General features: G+C 49.6%; 2 long non-coding RNA genes across 3 annotated transcripts; both read right to left on the bottom strand.

The window, feature by feature from the left end:
• Positions 1–5723: 5723 nt before the first annotated feature.
• On the bottom strand, positions 5724–10130 carry LOC132327321 (uncharacterized). The gene is made up of 2 exons (XR_009486517.1): positions 9921–10130; positions 5724–9283 (listed from the first exon to the last, which is right to left on the bottom strand). It is a non-coding gene; the product is annotated as an uncharacterized LOC132327321 (long non-coding RNA).
• Positions 10131–10952: 822 nt separating this feature from the next.
• On the bottom strand, positions 10953–20816 carry LOC132327320 (uncharacterized). 2 transcript variants are annotated; one of them, XR_009486516.1, is made up of 3 exons: positions 20631–20816; positions 11764–11832; positions 10953–11320 (listed from the first exon to the last, which is right to left on the bottom strand). It is a non-coding gene; the product is annotated as an uncharacterized LOC132327320 (long non-coding RNA). The 2 variants fall into 2 exon arrangements; XR_009486515.1 differs by lacking the exon at positions 11764–11832.
• Positions 20817–21299: the final 483 nt, after the last annotated feature.

Raw genomic sequence — 21299 nt, 5'->3', positions numbered from 1 at the left:
ACCATGGCCATGGTGATGAGCTCGCCTGCTGGCTGAGAGGGTGGTTAGTGTTTGTGCTATGCAGCTCCGTGAGCCTCTTGTATGCATACATCAAAACACTGACTGAAGCCACCCACGATGCTGGGCTACAAGGGGTAAGACAGTGTTGTTAATAATCTTTTTATAGTCCTGGGTCTAAGATGTGATTTATTTATGAGGGGAAGCTGAATGAGAAATGCAGTCCTTCACGTGGGAGCTCTCTGAAGAAAAGAGACTGACATCCCGACCCTGGCCACTGACAGGAGATTTACATCAGTGGAGCTCCAGAATTGATGAGCCAGAGCCTGATCTCTGCAGGAAGAGCTTGCTGGGGCTCAGCAGTGCAGCAGCGCTTGGCTGTGGCTGCAGGTGATACAGAGAAGATGGACCCAGACTCTTGAGGGTTTTCGCACAGCTAAAGACAACAGGAAGGGGTTGCGAGTTGCAGGATGGAATTACAGTGCAACAAAAGGAATAAAAATCACTATGAGGGTGGGTAAGCACTGTTACATCAGCCCAGAGAAGTGGTGGAATATCCATCCCTAGAGACAGTGACAATTTAGCTGGACAGATTCTGCAGTGCTGCGGTCCTGAGAGAGACCCTGCAACGCAAGAAAAGAGGTCACCCCGCAGAACCCTCCCCAAAGGTGACCGCTAATACAGAGCGGTCAAGCAAATGTCACACAGGCAGAACTCGAGCGCGCCATCCGTCCCACTCCCCGGGGGGACTGCTCCGTGCGTCCCCGGGGGCTGTGCAGGGTGGGGGCCGTGTGTCCCTCTGTCCCCGCGCTGTCCCCGGGGGCTGTGCAGGGTGGGGGCCGTGTGTCCCGCGCTGTCCCCGCGCTGTCCCCGGGGGCTGTGCAGGGTGGGGGCCGTGTGTCCCGCGCTGTCCCCGCGCTGTCCCCGGGGGCTGTGCAGGGTCGGGGCCGTGTGTCCCGCGCTGTCCCCGGGGGCTGTGCAGGGTGGGGGCCGTGTGTCCCGCGCTGTCCCCGGGGACTGTGCAGGGTCGGGACCGTGTGTCCCTCTCTGTCCCCGCGCTGTCCCCGGGGGCTGTGCGGGGTCGCCCCTGGCCAGACTCCATTTCTAAGCATGGAGCGCCACCGGGTGGTCAGTGCTCGGAACTGCTGCTGCAAGAGGGGGCCTGGATTTAGGGCTGGCGAAGCTGGGGTATTTCTCCTATTTTGCTGCGAAAGGGGAAAAAGACGTTTTCCACACACACAGGAGAACACCTGCATAACGTTAATAATTTCCTTGCGCCCAACGGGATTGCTCAGAGCCTTGTGGATTGGCTGGGTATCAGACTGGCTGAAAGAAGCTGCAGGACTCATTTCTCCTGCTGCCCACCTGCAACTAGAGCTGCAAGAGAGATAAACAAGCAGTGAATGTTTTCTTTGCTGGCAGCTCCTGCCATTCAAAAGAAAGACAATAAGCAGAACTCGCCCGAGGTGAAAAACTGGACCTGCTGACATTGACAAGGCCAAAACCTGTGGGTCTGATGAGCTTTGTTTTGTGCTGCTCCAGTGAAGTGTGCGTGCTGTACATGTCCTTCAGTACATCCCCGAAGCATCAGCCTTTGTACACGTGTGCTGGCTGACCCTGCCTTTTGTGCACAACTGCCCCAAAGTGTCCAAGATCGATTGGATTCTCTCTGTGTGAGATGGAGAATGAATCTGCATCTGCCCTAAAGCCATCTCTGTCTCAACAGTAGAAATCCATCGCCTGATCACCTCCTCCCAAGGGGAGAAGTAATGAATTGCTGATGAAAATGGTTACCAAAAAAGTAAGATTAGCCAGAATTTTAAAAAAATCACGGGGAGCTGTTCCTTTTCAAGAATAGGTCTGATTAATTGTATGAAAAATTTGAAATGCAGCTTTCTCTTGAAAATTGGGCACACTGCTTACAGTTTACCAATACGGCTTTAATCAAGAGGGCTTAGTTTACACATACAGAGATTTTTCTATCCACAAGTACACAATCCATTAAAAGTTTGACTCTGAGAGTCAAAACTCCCTTCTGCTTGTCTTTCATCACATGTAATAAGGAGTCTGCTAGCAGATCACACGTTGCATGACTGGTTAGCTTCTTGGCACTCAGATGTATTTCTGTGTACTGGGGCTGTGCTGAATCTCATGTTTCTGGCTGCTTTTCTGCTACTGTTTTCAGTGTCAACACAACTAACTCCGCACTAACATCCTCCTTGATTGCTGCCCCTTGAGCCATGTTGTCTGTTTTGGGGGGAACTTTCAGTGAGTAAGTGTGGGCATTGTATTCCCTGTCCATCACTGCACAGCCTGCCCTGCCCTATCCCTACCCCACTTCTGCTGGGTGCTGCCAACATTCGCAGCAGCCTCTACAGGGGCAGGTGGGACACGGCCCTGTTGGGCTGGAATAGGGCTCTGTTTTCACTGGGTGTTTTCATTGTCCTTCCTCTGAAATTTCCTGCATTTAGAATTCTCCAAAGTTTGTCCAGAGGGAAGCTGGGGGAAATGGACAATGCTCTGTGGCAGATGCACTTTATTTCCACGTGCACCAAACATGTTTCAGTGCTCCTGGACTTTGTCCCCACAGATTTCTTCTCCCAGACACAGAGATAGGTCTCAGGGGCATCTGGTGCAGCTGTTACCTCTATGAAAGCATTACTCACAAAATCAGTACTTGCAACCTGAAAAACCTTAAAAGGAACCTAAAGCCTAATGGGTTTTCTGAGACCCTGGAGGTGGAAAGCATGAGCTCTGGCTTGGCTGATCTTTTTTTATTTGTAAGGAAACTTTTAGCCTTTCCAATCCAGGGGCATGACTACACTCTATTGCACATTCCAGAGGCACTACTGGTTTGGCAAGGTGCTCTCAAAGCTTGTGATCCTTGGGATGAGCCCGTGGGATGTTGAGCTCCACAGCGGAATAGCGACAGGGCATATGGGGGACCACATCTCATGAGCAGTGGCAGAGTGAGGGGTGAGAAACAGGCAGAGACTTGCCCTCATTATGCATGGGTCTAACATGGCCAATTACCCCATCCTCTCCTCACCTCTGCAATGTGAAAGACTGTTGTTGAGAGTAGTCATAACTCATGGTGAACACCCTGCCTTCCCCTTACTCCTTTCACACCCACTGCTCTCCATTTTCCTTCCAGAAAAAAAATGTGTCTTTGATGAAATGAAATGGCTCAGTCAAAGAACCCCTCAAATGGTGGGGGACCCCTGCAGTTGGCCACCCTTGCCCACTTCCCAGCTCTATTTCTGGCCGAGTTTGGAGTTTAAGTGGGCTGACCTTGTGCCCTGACTGCCCTGGGGGTCAGTGATGAAAGCGGATGGAGGCTTCACAGTCAGGTCTCTTGTGTGTGACTCTTTTGTTCCCAGGACAAGGGTGTGCAGTGCCTGGGACAGTGCTTAATTGTTTGGGGGCACTGCTTTACCCGTCATGCCCTTCCCCGGTGGCCCCAGCCCTTCTTGCTCATGTGTGGGAGGGAAGCAGCTTCCCCACTCAGGGTAAAGAGGAGGAAGCAGAGCCTGGATTGCTCAGGATCATTTCTGGCTGTTTATCAATCTGTCATAAATTTTGCAGAGTGCCAGAAAGCAGAAAGAGAAATAAAGTTTTTAAAAAAAAAGGATTTCCTGGCATTTTGTGACTCCTGTCTGTCACTGGGTATATCCTCCATTGCCCTTCTTTGCAGACAAGAGCAACATCACCTTGTCCCAGCCAGCTCCTGTGTCCATCCACTGTGCTCCATGGGATTCACCCCATCACTGAGACCTCCCTCTGCCCTTCTACGGGTACTTAATGAGGAAAGTCCTGTGTCAGGCCTGAGGCATTTGACTTAGTCCAAGTGGAGGCAATGGGTTCGCACCAGGGAGGACAGAAACTTTGTGTTGATCTTGTGGGTGTGCAAGCCTAGGGCTGGATTTATTGAGACTTCTGGAAAGCTTTTTATTTGCTAGATCTGAGCTGAACACCACGCCTGGAACTGCCCTGAAGACATGCAGAGAAGTGGTAGGTTTTCTGTAGGTGTGCTTGGGCAGGGGAAGGATGCTGGACAACCTGTGGGCATGATGATAAAGAATTGAAGGTTTACAAAGCCTTGCCTGGTGGAGGTGGGTCAGCAGAGCTCAGCACCAATCATGTAGGAAGCCTTGTACCATTCAATACCTCTTTGGCTGCCCCCTCAGCATCTTTCTTTTCACAACGAGTCCTTCCTCTGTGCTTCACATCTTCATTAGAGCTGGAGACTGGGGCAGGAGCCTCCACAGCAGGCCCTCCCCTCTGCCATTTCGGGGAGTGACTGTGAAGAGGAAATGGATAAAAGGAGCCCAGGGTCAGGGTTTAATTACCCCATTGCGTGCAGAGACGAGTGATGGACAGAGACTGTCAGTGGGTCACTGATTAGCTGCCACAGAGCAGACAGAGGAGGGGGGAATGTGATGAGCCCCTGGGACAGGCCAGTGCTGTGGAGAGCTGTGAGACACAGAGATGGCAGCTTGTTGTGAAAGACACTTTTTCTTTTAGTTCTTTCCCCGGTCTTTCATCCCACTATTTGTCCCAGCTCCATCAGGATTCCTGTGGGCTAAAGAGTCTCCTGCTGTCCTATGGCTGCTTTGCTGGTTAGGGGCAAGCTGCTGCTGGGTGGCAGGTCCCCTGGGGAGATGGAGAAGAAGGGATGTCACCTGCCAGCTGTGGTGATCTCTCGTCTCTCTGTGGCAAGGTGGCAAGGAAGGATGGAGGGAGGGGAGAAGGGAAGGATTAATGAAAGCTCATGAAAGAAGGAAATAATGAAGGCTGAATGAAATGGCTGCTGGCAGGTGAGGTGTAATAGACAGAGAGTGCTCCTCTGTGCAGGAGTGAAGTTTTCCTTCAGTGAGATCAGCCCAACGAAAGTGCAAACCAGGTTGCCTCCTTTGGACATGGCTGAATGCCTCAGGTAATAAATATGTCTGGCATCTGTTGGGCCTGGGACTGAGAGAGACCAGTTTTATTCTCTTGGCAGATTTGGTGACCTGGTTCTGTGTAGCAATATGCAGAAGAAGCAAGTTTCAGCAAGTCTTAATTCTTCTGCTCCTAATCCCATAGGTAATTCTTCCTCCTTTCCTTCTCATCCTCATATCAAGCCCTTGTTCCTCATCCCACCATACTCTCTCTGAGCCCATCCTCCCTTTTCCCACATTTAGACAACTCAAGTCAAGTCATATCCCTGACCCTACCCTCGAGTCCTGCCATACAGTGTCACACCTCACACACAATCTTCTTCCACCAGTTCTGTTACCCTTGATCTCAAGACTCCTTTTTCTTCTCCTTTTCTCTACAACCCCTACCACACATTCTCTTATGGAGTCTGACCTTCAGTTTCTACCTTGATGCACAGTTTTCCCCCAAGGTGTTGCTTTCCATGTTCACTCTCCCTATCACTCCTACCCTTTCCTCTCCCATTCTTGCTTTTCCTCACTCATCCTTAATCCCTCTTTCCTGTCCCCTTCACCCCTGATCTCCAAGGGCTGTTTGCGTGAATCATTTCTGGAATCATGAGATCACTGTTTTTTTCTGTCCCTGTCAGTGGGAACATCACATTAAGGAGCAAGGATAAGTGACCGGGGGCCATTGGGGTGACTCTGGCACCCCCTCTCCCCACTGTCCCTACCCCCCTCTTCTTCTGTATCAAAGGAAGCTTTGTTGTCCCAAAGCAGAAAGAGAAAAGCAGATAAAAAGGCGGAACATGTGATCTCATTGGCTTTATTTAGACATCCAGCTAACCCTCCTCTCTTTTCTTGATTCATCCAAAATTATCTAAGTAAGAATCTATAATCCATCCTTGGGCTTCTCATTTGTGAAAGAGATGGTGGTAGATTCTTTTTTCCAAAGGGACTCCAACAGCTGACCTCTTGGTCTTCACAAGGTGCAAAGATGACCCTGATGGGGCTCTCCAGAAAGTATAATGCCTTTGATTAGAGTCTTTGTATCAAGTGTGGCATCCCACCACGTGAAGAAGAATTGAAGCAGGGAGAGGCAAAGCCTTTTCCTTAAACTTTCACCATTGTTTAGTGGACAATTCCAAGATTACCCAGCAATACATTGCTCCATCAGAGGCACTGTATGGTGGGGAGGTTTAAATTTCCAGCGTTAGATGCACAACATCGGAATTAACAAGTTTCTGGATCTTCCAGGGACTTGTTTTTCTGACAAGAGTAAAATTCTTCATGTCAGGGTGCTTTGGTTGTCTTTAGTGATGGACATGATCAGTGTTCCAGCGAGCACCATCTACGAAAGAGCTGCTGTGGGAGCAGTGGAGCACAGTTGAGATTGCAGAAGAATCTCTGTGTCTTTATTGGGATTCATTTAGATGCTATCAAGCCAGGAGGCAGGAAAAAGGGTTATTATATATTCCTTTGTTGTTACATATTGGGTGAGCTTGAGGCTTTCCAGTGAAAACTGCCCTGCATGCTGATTTGAAACAGTATGGTTGACTAAGCAAAAATCCTTATTGTGGGCAGAGCCGTACGAATATAAAGAGTTGGTCAGTGCATCGTTTTCATGATGTTTTAACCAGCTTGGTTAAAATCCTCCAGACAAGAAGTCCTTCTGATATGGGAATATAATGGCCCTTTCATCTGTAGTCCATTCCCCTTCTCTACAGGAGTAAAAATGCTCTGCATAACGCCTTACATCCACAGCTTTGTATGTTTGTGTGCGGGATGTGGCTAGGGCTGAAATTCAATGATTGTTTCAAGGACCTTCCAAAATAGTGAAGGCAGTAAATGGGAGAAGAGTGCAGAAAGCTTGGCAGATGGACACCAGCAGCATATGCCATGTTAATCTAACACGTGATGTGGACTGAGATTGACTCAGGACAAAGGGTGGTCAGAGGAGTGAAGAGGGTCAGTAGAGAAGGTGAGCAGAAGGGCAGAAAGATTTGCATCAGGTGAGAATGAAGAATTTTATTTTGTTGCAGAACACAGTATCAGTGAAGTATATACCCAAATGCTATGAAAGGAAAGGAGGTGGGAATTTGGCTAAGGAATTGTTTCTCTTGCAGAAAGGTCATTGTAGAAGTTGCAGTGACTTTGGCATCATGTGATCTTTTACATATCTGTGTGCGTGTAAGGTGACTCAGTGAAGCAGTATGTGCAAGGAGACTATAGCTGGAAGGATGCCTGTGGGAATGCCTGAAGTATAATTTCAATGGGGTGTGGGAAGACATGATGTTCATGGGGATTTGCCACAACTTTTCTGTGGTGGGAGATCATGCACAAGAAGATTTACAGCAACAGTGCAGGAAACTATGTGACAGTACCATCCAACAGAGAGTGTCAGCTCCAGCTTACAACCAACTGAATCAGTAAATGTTTAGGCAAGAAAGAGACTTTTTTTGTGCCTCCCATTTATGAAAAAATGCTGAGTTCCCATAAAAATTTAGACCCATTGTAGCTGCCACTTGACTCCTGCCACTGCTGGGTCCCTATCATTTGATTTTCCTGAAACAGGCACCGTGAGTCAATTTGCAAGATATTTCCATTAGCATGTTGGGCTGATTCAATTTATATCCTGCCCTGTTGTGTCTGACTCATTCTTGCCCATCTCTAAGAGAAGCCCAGTGGAAGCAGAGGGGCCTTCACATGGATGCTCAAGGTCTCTATCAGATAATAGGTGAAGAAATATTTGCCATGACCAAGCTATGGTCATTTTTTGCCATTCCTTAGTCACTTGGCAGCCAATGGAGGGAAGAAGCAGGAGCAGGGTGGGGGAGAGTAAATGAGACAGAGAGACAGAACAAAAGATTCTTTTGTGGTACAGAGAGAGAGAAAAGGGAAAGCATCACCAAATGCCCAGAAGCCATGTTTGTAACAAGAGACCTATTCTCTCAGCTACTTGGAAAACAACTTGGAGTAAAAGGCCCTGGTTGAATTAACCCTTCATGGAGGCGATTTACTGAGTGTGAAGGAAAGAGGCATGGCCACGGGAGATATAATCTGTGTGGAGAGATAGCAGTCTTGGCTCTTGGGCAATTTAAAACAAAAGTCGGCTGTCTGGAAAGAGGAGCTAGGGATGATGCTGGGTGGTTTGACCATACTGAAGTTTTAAAATGTCAGATATCCTTTCTTCATTGGAACTTTGGTTTTGGAAGAGATCACCAGAGGGGTTTTTGCAGCATATGAGGTGATGACTTTTTGGTTGATGTTTTTCCTAGGGATGCTATGGAGTAAGGAAAACACCACTCCTAAAATATATGGCTTACTGCAGCATAATCTTGTCCCATCACAGCCTCTGTGAATTCAGGTTCTATTGCTGACCTTCAAAAACTCTCTCCTCACACATTGTGTCTCTCTTGCTCATGTCTTGGTCCTCTCTTTGACTAAGAACAATTTTACTGGAGTTAGGGGTTCTCTGTACAAACTGATTGAAAGTATGCCAAATCATCAATTTCCAAAGAAACAACAAACTTTAATTCACTGCCTCCTCCACATTATTTATAAGGAATTTTCCTCTTTAATTGAGTGGATATTTGGGTGAAAGAAGACTCTGGGCTGAAGAGACCAGAAAAAGCTCCACTCAAATAAAAAGAATCTGCACCTATTTGAAGGTAAACATCGGAATACCAGCATATGCTGTGTCATTTTGACTGCAAGCTTGCTTCTGGGTGCTCTAAAGGAGCGAGATATATCTCAAAGCAAGCTTCTTTCCCTCATAAAAGTGCAGGAGGGACAGCAGCCTGCCTCTGGAGCCTCCTAACACAATGCCAGGCAAAGGGCTGCAAAGAGCAGTGGAAAGACATTTCTCCTCTCTGCTTCATCGTCTCAGCAGCTCAGCAGCAGTGTCCTTCCATCATGGGTCACCCATCCACCTGGCCTGATGGTGCAGATGGGGAGGATGCAGTGGGTGCCCCTGGAGCCCGTGGTCGGGTGGGCTGCCAAGCGGATATGAGATGCAAACAGCCTTACAACTGTGCTTTCGTAAATAAGCCATCACATGGGACTCGTGCATGTCTGTTGGAGCAGCAGCTTGGAAACCAGGAAAATCATGTGGCAACAGAAGTCTGCAGGCTCCCAGCCCTCCCCCACTCCCTAACCTTCTTGCTCCCTTTCCTTCTCTCCCTCTCTCTTACTGAGATGGCAACCTCAAAAGCTGGAGTTAGATTTTGCTCCCACTAACCTCACCCAGGGCTTTGGGGTAGATGCGTTGGCGCTTGGTGCTGGCATTCAACCTACCTGTGCTATTCAGACCACCTGTGCTGTGTGATGTCCCCGGCAAGCACACCAGGGGAATTTGCAAATTCAGTCTCCTAAAAATTGAAGGACATTTACCCAGAGGGGATGTTAAATATGATTAAAGCCATTGCTCAATGGGATTTTCACTATTGCAGGAGAGTCTGGCAGAAATTGTCTTTTTCTTGGCAGTATGGTTTTAATACCTGGTGGGCACTTACTGGAGTTACTTGTAAGGTCAGAAGAGAGAGTTCTGAAGTTTTTTAAACTAAAAAACCTTAAAAGTTCTCCACTGCTGCCTCATATGACTAACTCATTCACAATGGCACAGTAAAGCAGGAATTTCAGAACATGGAGACATCAGCTGAGCTAAGAGCAGGTGGTGTTCTGTGAACAAAAAATGCTACTACATTGTCAATTAATGCAGGTCTTGGAGCCTTGGCTCCACTCACGGCCTCCTATTGTAACTGAGGTCTTAGGTGCATATGCCAACCAACCTTGCTGAGTGCAAAGAACTCAGAGCCAGGAAGGAACTGAGGGATTTATTGGGCTGTGCCAGGTGAGGCTCAACCTGTCCCATTGTCCTAGCACTTGGGTGCTATTGTTGATTACACCTTCTTCTACCATAAATTCCTCTAGCTATCATTTTCTCTAAGCTGCCTTTTCCTAGCTTGGAAGCTCAGGACCTGAATCCAGAGTTCATAAGACCTTTACCTTTTCTTGCATTATGCACTCCTCCTTGTGCACGTCTGCTGGCTGCACTCTCAGCCTTCTCTTCTCTTCTCTTCTCTTCTCTTCTCTTCTCTTCTCTTCTCTTCTCTTCTCTTCTCTTCTCTTCTCTTCTCTTCTCTTCTCTTCTCTTCTCTTCTCTTCTCTTCCCTTCCCTTCCCTTCCCTTCCCTTCCCTTCCCTTCCCTTCCCTTCCCTTCCCTTCCCTTCCCTTCCCTTCCCTTCCCTTCCCTTCCCTTCCCTTCCCTTCCCTTCCCTTCCCTTCCCTTCCCTTCCCTTCCCTTCCCTTCCCTTCCCTTCCCTTCCCTTCCCTTCCCTTCCCTTCCCTTCCCTTCCCTTCCCTTCCCTTCCCTTCCCTTCCCTTCCCTTCCCTTCCCTTCCCTTCCCTTCCCTTCCCTTCCCTTCCCTTCCCTTCCCTTCCCTTCCCTTCCCTTCCCTTCCCTTCCCTTCCCTTCCCTTCCCTTCCCTTCCCTTCCCTTCCCTTCCCTTCCCTTCCCTTCCCTTCCCTTCCCTTCCCTTCCCTTCCCTTCCCTTCCCTTCCCTTCCCTTCCCTTCCCTTCCCTTCCCTTCCCTTCCCTTCCCTTCCCTTCCCTTCCCTTCCCTTCCCTTCCCTTCCCTTCCCTTCCCTTCCCTTCCCTTCCCTTCCCTTCCCTTCCCTTCCCTTCCCTTCCCTTCCCTTCCCTTCCCTTCCCTTCCCTTCCCTTCCCTTCCCTTCCCTTCCCTTCCCTTCCCTTCCCTTCCCTTCCCTTCCCTTCCCTTCCCTTCCCTTCCTTCCCTTCCCTTCCCTTCCCTTCCCTTCCCTTCCCTTCCCTTCCCTTCCCTTCCCTTCCCTTCCCTTCCCTTCCCTTCCCTTCCCTTCCCTTCCCTTCCCTTCCCTTCCCTTCCCTTCCCTTCCCTTCCCTTCCCTTCCCTTCCCTTCCCTTCCCTTCCCTTCCCTTCCCTTCCCTTCCCTTCCCTTCCTTCCCTTCCTGTTAGCTGCCTTAGGCTGTGTTGAATCTGAATCTGAAAATGGGACTGGTTTGGACTGAGTTAATGTTTACAGCAGATGGGAGTGGGTTCGATGGAAAGAGTTTGCCTTGATACAGTGCTGCTGAACTGGTGTGAGTAATTTCACTATGCCTGGTTTCAAAGCCATGTTTCTCTTATACCAGAGCCTTCTTACCACTTGGCAAGCTGTTTTCTGGATTAGCTTTCCATGGACAGGAAAATGATTATTCAGCAAGTGCTGAAATGGGATTCCCAAAAAGCTGACAAAAATCTTTAGTTCCTCAGTGTCCAGCTGCTCCAGGCTATCTCCTTCTCCACAACCTGTGAGGGATTCATAGCAGAACATCTCCATCTTCTTCCCAGTTTGATCCACCAGGCCAAATCTGTTAATTACTAGCCCTAAAAAGGAAAATCATCCTGTCTGAGAAATTCCCCAGCCAGGAATCATAAGAAATCATGGAATCATAGAATGGTGTGGTCAGGAAGAGACATTAAAGATCATCTAGTTCCACTTCCCCTGCCATGGGCAGGGATGCCGCCCACTAGACCACGTTGCTCAAAGTCCACTTAACCTGACCATAAACAGTTCAAGGGATGGGCAGGGATGGCAAACAGTGTTTGAAGTGAGAAAACACGACCTGAAAACCTCTCACAGGATTTATATTTTGACTAAGTTTCCTCAATAGAACAAAATTTCATCCAGTCTAATATAGTGTGTGTAAGACATTGCCATAATGTTACCTATCAAGGGAGTAAAATATTTCAACATAGAATTAAACCCCAAATAAAGGAAAACTAAGACTGTTTCCAAATAAATGATGTCTCAACATAAAAGATTCTACCTGGAGGATCTGGAAATTAGTCTATGTCACAGTGCTGCCAAATCCTTTCCCTCTGCAATTGTTCTGTCTCTGCTTAAAAAAAAAAAAAAAAAAGAAAAGAAAAGAAAAGAAAAGAAAAGAAAAGAAAAGAAAAGAAAAGAAAAGAAAAGAAAAGAAAAGAAAAGAAAAGAAAAGAAAAGAAAAGAAAAGAAAAGAAAAGAAAAGAAAAGAAAAGAAAAGAAAAGAAAAGAAAAGAAAAGAAGGAAACCAAAGCAGAAAGAAATGTGTAGTGATGGGTAGGAGATATGGTCCCAGGGAGAAGCAGAGCCCCATCTCCTTACACAGCTAGCAGGGAGTGGAGCAGGAGCGAGGAGGGTAGCACAGTGCTGTACAGCTGCAGGGCTGCTCACAACAGGGCAGAGCTCTCAGAGAATGTGCTCTTTGTTCCCTGTCTTTAAAGGGTAAGAGAAACACTTATGCATGGCAAATTAGCCCAAAAATGTATTTCTCTAAAACACCCGATTGTCTGGCCAGCTCTGCAGCTGCAGGGAAGTTCCAGGGAGAGAAGGGGGAGGCGGCGGGGAAGGAGGAGGGAGGCAGGGAAGAGGATATTGATGGCTGGGGGCGGGGGGGTGCAAGGCAAGATGATTGTGCGAACGAGGGAGAAATTCTCATGCCACCATTCAATCAGAGCTGACCAGTGAGCCAGGGCACTCCTGAGAGAGGGGCCACGTTGGTGGTCAGGGGACCACGATGTCTCCTGGGGGGCAGGGAGAAGAGGGGGCACAGACAGCTGTGCTGCGGACAGCGTGGGAGCAGGCGCTGGTGCAGCCGGCGGTGCTGGGGAGCCCTGCCACCCCTGCCACCCGCAGGTTCAGCTGGGCCATCTGGGCCTGGGTGCCCCGCCAGCAGTGCCATGCTCCTCTAGTCACCGTGTCATGCGTGCCGGGGGCTGTGACTGCTCTCCTGCTCCGCGGCAAAGTGCACAGGGTTCGACTGTCTTTGAGGAGCAGAGCCTGTGCTCTTCCCAAGAGTGGCACTTAGGTTTTCAACATCCCAAATGTACCTCTTGATTAAGAAATTGATCTGGACTTGTAAAGAATTTCCAGCTTGAGGCTGACACCCATTTAAAAACTCCCAGACCATTGCTGGCAGAAAAGTGATTCCTTGAATATCCCTGGAGTTTGGGAAGCAAAACCTAGTGATAAGATTATTGACCATAGCTTGGACTGTGAAGTTCATGGTGACTGCCACAGTCTTGTCCCTGCCCCAAGGGATGCTACTGAAAGTAGTCAGGCCTACCCTGAGCACAGCTGAGACCTCAGAGTCCAGGGAGTGTCTTCCACACGGTCTGGGATGACACATCCTCTTCACATGCATGCATTTATTTATTTTCCATTACCTGCTGATGTGGAAAGAAAGGTGGCCCTGCTGAAAACTACAGCACTTTGCAGGTACAGCCTTGAGGCAACCTGACTTGTCCTCACCACTGCTGACTGAATGCTCCTGGGGACATCTGCAGAGTGATCAAGATGCTGCCTGCAGAGCAAGCAGCTCAGGTAGGCTGAGGTAGGCTGTCCTTTGAGGACACTCAGGGGTGCACTTGCCTGCATAAATCCAGGTCCCAGTGCTCTGTCCTTTCTGCCACATGTCATGGCCTATTGTGGGCAGACACTAACTTCTTCAAAGTCACCAGTGTCACCTGCTGTGAGGGCTGGTGAGACTGGGAGGTAGCCTTATGTTAAGCTAAGTTTAGACTGGCCATGAGAAAAGAGAGACATGAGAATGTCAGATGGGATTTAGTTTCAATACATTCCCATGACTGTCCAGCTCAGGTGTAGTAGGATTGATGTTGCCACCAGTTCAAGTTGGTCGAGGAAAACTATTTCCAGGTTGCTGTAACACTCATCACGTGACCAAATGTTTTCAAGGAAAACTCTGTAACTCTTCAAGTTTGTAATCCAGAAGTCCTGCAAAGTCCCCTTGCACTGGACTGGAGGACAGGAAGGACAAGTGGACCTGGATGATTTATCTGAACAAGAGGTGATATCGACTGCTGCTGAGAATTATTCACAGATTCACACAATGGGTCGGGATGGAAGGGACCACAGTGGGTCATCTGCACCAACCTCCCAACTCATGCAGGCTCATTCCAGAGCACATGGCACAGGATTGTGTCCAGACACTTCTGGAAGGTGAGGAAACTCCACAGCCTCCCTTGGCAGCCAGTTCCAGTGCATGGTCACCTGCACAGTAAAGAAATTCTCCCTCATGTTCAGGTGGAACTTCCTGTGCATCAATTTTTGCCCATTCCCTCTGGTTTAGTGCATGGTCACCTGCACAGTAAAGAAATTCTCCCTCATGTTCAGGTGGAACTTCCTGTGCATCAATTTTTGCCCATTCCCTCTGGTTTACTTGCTTGGACAATTGCCTATTCATGCTTTGAATCTTGCTTATTCATTTTTTCTTTTTGCAGGTTTCATGAAGATGCTTTAGTGAACACTGAATATGGAAGTAGCTGCTGGATATAGAGCAGGATCTGATGAGGGAAGCCAGAATCCAGTTTGAGAATTTCCTATAGTGGAGAAGATCATCAAACTTTTCTTGAAGAGGTGTGATGAGCAGAGGAGGGGGTAGGGAGCTGAACCACTCTTTAAATGAAGGGTTGGGAAGCTGCTGGCAACTAGCTTGTCATCATTACCTTGCACATTTCTTTATGGCAATTCACTCTCTCATTTTATATTTACGTAGGAGAAAGGAGGATGAAAAATGTTAACTTTAATCAAGTCAGAAATCCTTCTTGGCTTTGACACACTTAATTTTCGACTCAGGTGAAAGAGGTTCTTCTGCATGCACTGACATATATCCCTGAGATGAGGGGGATCTGTCCTGCTCCATCCTCTCAGACCTTCACATCCCTGCCACTCCTCATATGTCCCTCTAGAAACACCCTGAACTGCCACCACACAAACTTCTGTGATCACGTTCCATGAACTTCACCTTCAGTTTTAAGGCCACAAGGCCACAAAGGGCGGTGCCAGTGCTGGGCTTCCTGGCTGATCTTCATGGAGTGGGTGACACAGACTGATGGCAGGCCTGCTGTGAGTTCTGAGATCACTTGTGCCAAGGTGGGACTCAGGGAAACCAGGAATCCAAGCATGCTCCACCAATTTGTGGAGACCCGGAGACCCTCCAGTTACAGCAAGGATGTGGCATCATTGGGTGGGAATGACTGGTACCAGTGAAGCATTTATTGGTAAATAATTTGCTAAGAAATGGGAGTTCAGGGGAATGAAGTTGCAAATTGAGACATAATTCAACAAGCACTTTTGATTGGAAAGTGAGTGTGGGAGACGGATTTTTAAAATATCAAAACATTTCATTTCAAGGCAATCTTCCTGAATTATTCTTTTCTAAATGCCAAAATGCTGTGAATGGGCATTTTCAAAGTGAGTTTCTGACATTTTGTTTCAAGCCAACATTTTGCATTTAAAACTTGACCCAGGCTGAAAGATGAGAGGTCAGTCACAAGACCCTAAAACAATGAAATAAAACTTGCTATTTGAAGTTCAGAATAATGTTTCAATCTCTGAGTTATGCCATTTGAAATAAAAATTAAAAATCACCATTGAGCTCCTATGCATGTTCAGATCAACACGGCCCTACCTGACATCTCTGAAGTGGTAGAGTCACTGGAGCAGAAATAGACAGCGTGGTTGTGATAAAACCAGCCAGCAGTGGCCTGAAATGGGCTAAAAAATGCCCTTATGCATCCCAGACAGAATTTCTCTCTTCTATCAATAAATTTCACTTTGATCTCTTTGAATGAGTCTCTTTACGGAGGGATGTGCTCCTCTTAGGGATATTTGCATTCCTTCAGCTCCGTTGGTAGCAACAGGCAGAGCAATGAAGAGCAAAGCCCCTGTGCCTATGGCACTTTTACTCTGCTGGCAATGGCCTTCAAGCAAAGCGACAACCAAAGTGTTACCATTTTCCATCAGTCTCTGGGACCACTGTCACACTGATCTCCATGAAAACCAGTGAAGCTCTTCATGAGCATGTGCCCAGAGACACCTCCAGGGAAAAAATGCAAGCATAAGCAAAGTCTGGATGCAAGAAAATCCCTGCTAATTTGGGAAGTGGCTCTACTACGTCTTATAATGGGTGGGTATGTTGGGGGACAACAACCAAGCAGGATGAAGGGCACTGACAGTGTTTTGAGAAGATGCTGTGCTCCACAACTGCCTCTTCTGTACAAAGCCAGGCCAGGTTCATTCTCGAGGGACGTGAGGATTAGCCTTCCTCCCCCTTCCTCGCCAGCCCCAACTCCTCACTCCTGCTGCCCCAGCCTCCCTGCCATGCGCACGTGGCCCGGCTGGCCATGAATAGAGTTGGCACGGGTGGGTCCAGCCTGAGCCACTGGGGCTCACGACTCCCGACCTGAATAAGCAGCATAAAGGCACAGAGCAGCCCCGTCGCGGCTCTGTCCCGACCCATCCTCCCCAGCTGCAACAGCATCCGCTGTGGGCCCAGACCGGCCATTCTTATCGAGTCCTTCTGTGCAGTTTGTCTTTCTCTCCCTCTCTCGTCCCCCCACCCCCGCCTTTTTTTTTTTTTAATCCCCTTTTTTCGAACATATCATTACAGGAGCAACAAAAAAGATGGGACAATACAGCCATTGATGAACTGCTCTCGTCCTCCAGTCCCGATCCCCCCCACTCCCTCCCTCCCCTTCTCTGGTGCGTGCCAACACTCTTTCCACCCGCCCAGGGCTGGAGTCAGCGCCAAACAACCTCTGCTAATAAACAAGAGGAACCAGATAAACCAGGAACACAATAGAGGGATTTGTTGCACTTTAGTGATGGTGGGAACAATGTCAACTCCGTGGCGCAGCTGCATGGACCCCCTCCCATCCTCTCCCCCAAACGCCTCGTGCCCCCCGCGTACTTGCAGCCCAACACTGTGATTTATGAAAGGCCAAAGGTCACTGTGCATTAAAGGGCTTCTTTCTTGCATCATTTATTAACCCCTCTATGACAAGGCGCTCTCATTGTGGCAGTGGTGGTGGCACAGGGAGTGGGGCACGGGCAGAGTCCATCCCAGTGGCACCACGCATCTCCCAGAGGATGCTGAGACACAGGCTGGTGCTTAAGCCTGGTTTTACACTGACCTGGTGCTGGGGGGAGGAGGGGAGGCTTTGGTGAGATATGTTTTGGCCAGCAAAAGCAACCCATGACTCCAGCACAGCTCTGTTTGCACTGCATGCAGGTCACCTCTGCCCCACCTACACTTGCTGCCAGGCTGGTGAGCTCAGGTTGCTGTCCATGCTGTGGCCATGCACACACTGAGAGCTGACCTGGAGGTTCTGTATTTCACATGGTAGAGTTGACCACGTTGAGTCAACAGAGCCAAAAGTCACTCTGTGCTACCAGGTGTTGTCACATGGGCTGCCCCTGATGCAGCTGGGCAGAGAGGAGGCAGAGGGTCATGGCAGAAGATCACTCCAAGATCTCCTTCTCAGGAAAGTAGAGATGTGTCCAAAATCTCTCCTTGGCTCACCAGAGCTGGTTGCCACTACAGGCAAAGCTGCAGGGTCATCATGCAATATTTTCAAGACTTCCTATGTAGCCATGAAGCAGCACCATGAAACAGCAGCATAACAAATCCTTAGACTGATCTTTTTCTCCTGAAAATGCAGTGACCAGGTGAGTTTGAGTGAGCCATTGCAGTAGCAAAGGCTTCAGCACTGAACTTGGAACCCCGAGGTGCAGCCCCATATCCCCAGCTGTGCTTGAGGGTTCCCTGGAGACCCTCTCCATGGGCAAGCTTGCTTGGGAGGACAACATTGCCATCACAGGCTGGGGGTGGTGAGACAGCCCTGGAAAGGGGATGCCTGCTGGAGTTCACGTCCACTGTAAGAGCAGTGGGGCTGTGCTGGCCCCTGGTTGCCTGGCGCATCCCTCCAGGCTCAGCAGAGAGCAGGCTGTGTTGGTGGGCTGGGATATCTCACCCCTCCCCGGGACAAAGAGATGGGTAACAAGGGACAAGCTTGGGAGCCCTTTGGATATGGGTGTCAGGGTGAGCCCCTGCACAGGGCAGAGGCGACATGGAGGCTGGGGTAAAGAGGAAGACGGTTCCACTGCCCAAATGCTGGCTGTAACTCTGGTTACTAGCCAAACTGCTCCTGCCCTAGCTCTGGTGCCTTGAGGCCGTGCTCCCTCACTCATTCTCCCTCACATTCCTCTGGGAGCTGATCAGGGCTTGAATGACACCCCAGATGACTCTTTGCTATTAATTCCTGTGAACAGAAAGGGCTCCTTGTTCTCCCAGTCCTACTCTCTGGAGGAATTACAGGGGCCAAGGCAGCAGGCTGAAGCCTTCCCGACTTAACCCTTCCCCCGGCTCCCCAGGAGCCTCCCTGCATCCAGGGGACTAGCAGAGGTGAAGATCACCCTGGAGCCACCTTGACCACCACAGAGTGAGCCCACTGGAGTCACTCAGCACTGCTACAGACACAGGTCCCATTGGGAGGATCCCCTTTTCTGGTTGTTCTGCCCAATCTTGTACAATTCCCTTCTTTTCCCCTCTAGGCATCTCTCACCTGGTGTGCAGACCGAGAGCATCCATCTCCCTCCATTACACAACACTGGATATGCCAGGCTCCATCCAAGAACGGGCAACCTGGTCTTTCTCCCCCAGCTCTACCCCTTCAGTGCATGCTTTTTGGGGTAAGCCTTTTGGAAGTACACCTGTCCTCTCCAGCAGGAGATGCAGGAGTTAACAGCCAGGCAGGCTCTGTGCCATCTATCAAAGCAGGTAGCAGACAGACATGCTTGCCCCACTCCTCTTTGATCTTCCCAGACCTGAGTAATGCAGGAAAATTGTCCCGTTTAGCCATCACAGGTCCTTGCCGTGCCAATGAAACATTAGACTGGCCAAGATGACAGGCCAGGAGCTGCCTGGGGTCTTTTCAATGTTCAGAAATTATTCTCCTCCCTACTTTCCACAAGGTTTTCCCTACACCTTCTCTCTGGAGCAGCTGGCACTGTAATCCACTGCTTTAGAACAAAAAATGCAGCTGAGCAAAGTCTGCTTGGCCACATCAAGGCCATGCACCAGTGGCAGCAACATTGTGGTATCCTGCACCTGTGGCGTCCTGCACCATCCCTTGGAGAGAGAACAGGTTTTACTCCTGCTCTGGAGCCAGGCAGGACTCTACAAGCACATCCCAGACCCGGTTCCCAGAGAACTTCCTGAGGACTCACACCCCTCCTGAGCTGATGGGAGTGCAGGGTTATGCACCAACCAGCACCATCCAGGCTTTGTTGCCCATGCAGAATGATAATCCTGGAGGAGGGCAGCCACTGTCATGTTTCTTTAGCTGCCTGCACAGGACACTGGATTGCCAAACAGCCCACCAGTAAACAACTCCAGGCACTGCCTGCCTTGTGTTTCCCCTGGTATCCCATGGCAAAACTTCCTGCACAGTCCCTGCAGCTGTCCTGTAACCACATGGATGCTGTATGGTGCTGCCAAAGCCCAGGTAGGGCTGCAGGCAACTCTGAATTTCCTGACTGACCCACACCACTTCCTTTCTCCCCAGGCTGCATTGCAAACAACCAGTTCATCATGCCCACGACTGGAAGCTCAGAGGCACCTGGAAGGGTCTAGGACAAAAAGTGGAAGCTCCAGCTGAGAACAGTGAGGGGTGATGAAGATCAGAGCCCAGTAGTGGCTTCTGTGCCCAGCTCTCAGTTGGAAGGCTGCCTATGGCACAAGGCAAATCAAAGGGCTCTTTGGAGAGTGTGGCAGACGCAGAATTGAGGAGGGTGACACAAACATGGCCTTCAGGAACCCTCTGCTTCCTCTTGTTCATGGACAAGCCTTGAAAATGACCCACACTCTGGGAGCCTGGGAGAGCAGTCATGACACTGGATGGGAGAGGAATTTGGAGAGAAGGGTATGAGGAAGTGGTGGAGACAGGGCTGGGCTTGGGTGCTCCAGCAAAGGGTACGACCTGGTCCTGATCTCTCTCAGGCTGTCATCAGTCATGTCCCATGATGTCTCACGAGTCAGACCATCTGCCGACTCACAGGTTTTCCAGACATTATAGTGGTCTTTCCCTTTGCTCCTCCCTGCTTTTTCTCAGAGCATCACACTTATGCAATCATCAAATAAAAAGGGTAACACTTTGAAACCTTTCTAGTTTTTCCAATTTTCTCATGACTTCCTCTGTATCAAAACTGACCAGGGGTCAAATGGCCACCTGACCATTAACTTCCACTGGCCCCCTGGACTGAGTAACGAGCTTCCCAGCTATCCCATGTCCATGATGATGAGGTGTGATATGGCCCAGTGGCATCTTCACACCAAAGGGGACATGCACTGTGGATGTTTGGTGTACTATTTCTGACTGGGATAGCGGGACTTCCAATGTGGGTCAGCTGTCCCTGACATCTTCAACCCTCCAATGACCGTCTGGGTTGCCTGGTCCTCTGCCTCCCTCTTTCTCCCTCGCGGGCAGGCAGACAGACCCCCTTTCCAGTAGGAGGGCTGTCCCCCTCCTCTTCCTCACCAGGCCATGCCCACCAGCCATGTCAGGCAGCAGCAGCAAGCTTCATACCATCAAAGATGCTAATACCACTTTGGAGATAAGATAGGACAAGGGTTGGGCTTTGGTGTGAGAAATCTAGTTTCCCTCCCTAACATGATGTTGATATGGCCATTCCCTGTTATTCCCACAGCATCACAGTGGGGGATACAGCCACAGCAAATCCACACCAACCCGGCTGGCACAGGCAAGAAGGCAGCAGGGGCAAGACCCCCTCCCACCCCCAAATCCCAGACCACCCCCTCCCCCCCCAACCATCTGCCCCTCATTGTCTCACGTGCCCACATCCACATGAAGGGGATTTTGCAAAGAGGAGGTGGTGCCCGCTCATCCATCCCAGTGGCTGTCCCCATCCTGGCCACTGCCGCTGCCTCAGCTCCTCCTAGCCCAGGCTTCCTCTCCCGTCTTTGGGTCTGGAGCAAGCTGGACGCTCTTAAAAAGCTTTTTATGTGCGTGCGTGTGTGTGTGCGAGTGTGTGTTAATCACATGATTGTCATTCACCTGTATCCTGAACAAAGACTGTGCACTGTTTAAGGCCCAAACAAGAAAGCCAGAAAGGGAAGGAGGGGGGGGTTGTTGGGAAAACTGAAGGGGCCGTTGAGAGAGCAGGCGCGCACGGGAGAAAATCCTTATCAAACTCCCAATTCATGGGTCTCCCTTTCCCTCAGCACACTGTGGGTATTGTTTGGCTGGGGGGTGTGTATGTGTATTTTTTCGAATGTCTGTATCGTCCCCTCCTTGCTCCAGCTGTGACGTTGTCTTACTGTGTGGAAAGATTTCACAGGGAACCCCTCCCATTTTCCCAGGCAGTCCTGGGACAATACCAGTGCTGTGCCCCCGAGTTGGGCAGGGCACAAAAGCTGGCTCTCGTGCTGGGGATCCTGCTGCTCCTCTGCAGTGGACAGGCTCTCTCTTCTGTGACTCCTCCCTCGCCACAGGTGCAGGG

This window comes from Haemorhous mexicanus, chromosome 5, assembly GCF_027477595.1.
Source record: "Haemorhous mexicanus isolate bHaeMex1 chromosome 5, bHaeMex1.pri, whole genome shotgun sequence".
Lineage (NCBI taxonomy): Eukaryota > Metazoa > Chordata > Aves > Passeriformes > Fringillidae > Haemorhous > Haemorhous mexicanus.
This window is presented reverse-complemented; position numbering and strand designations above follow the sequence as displayed.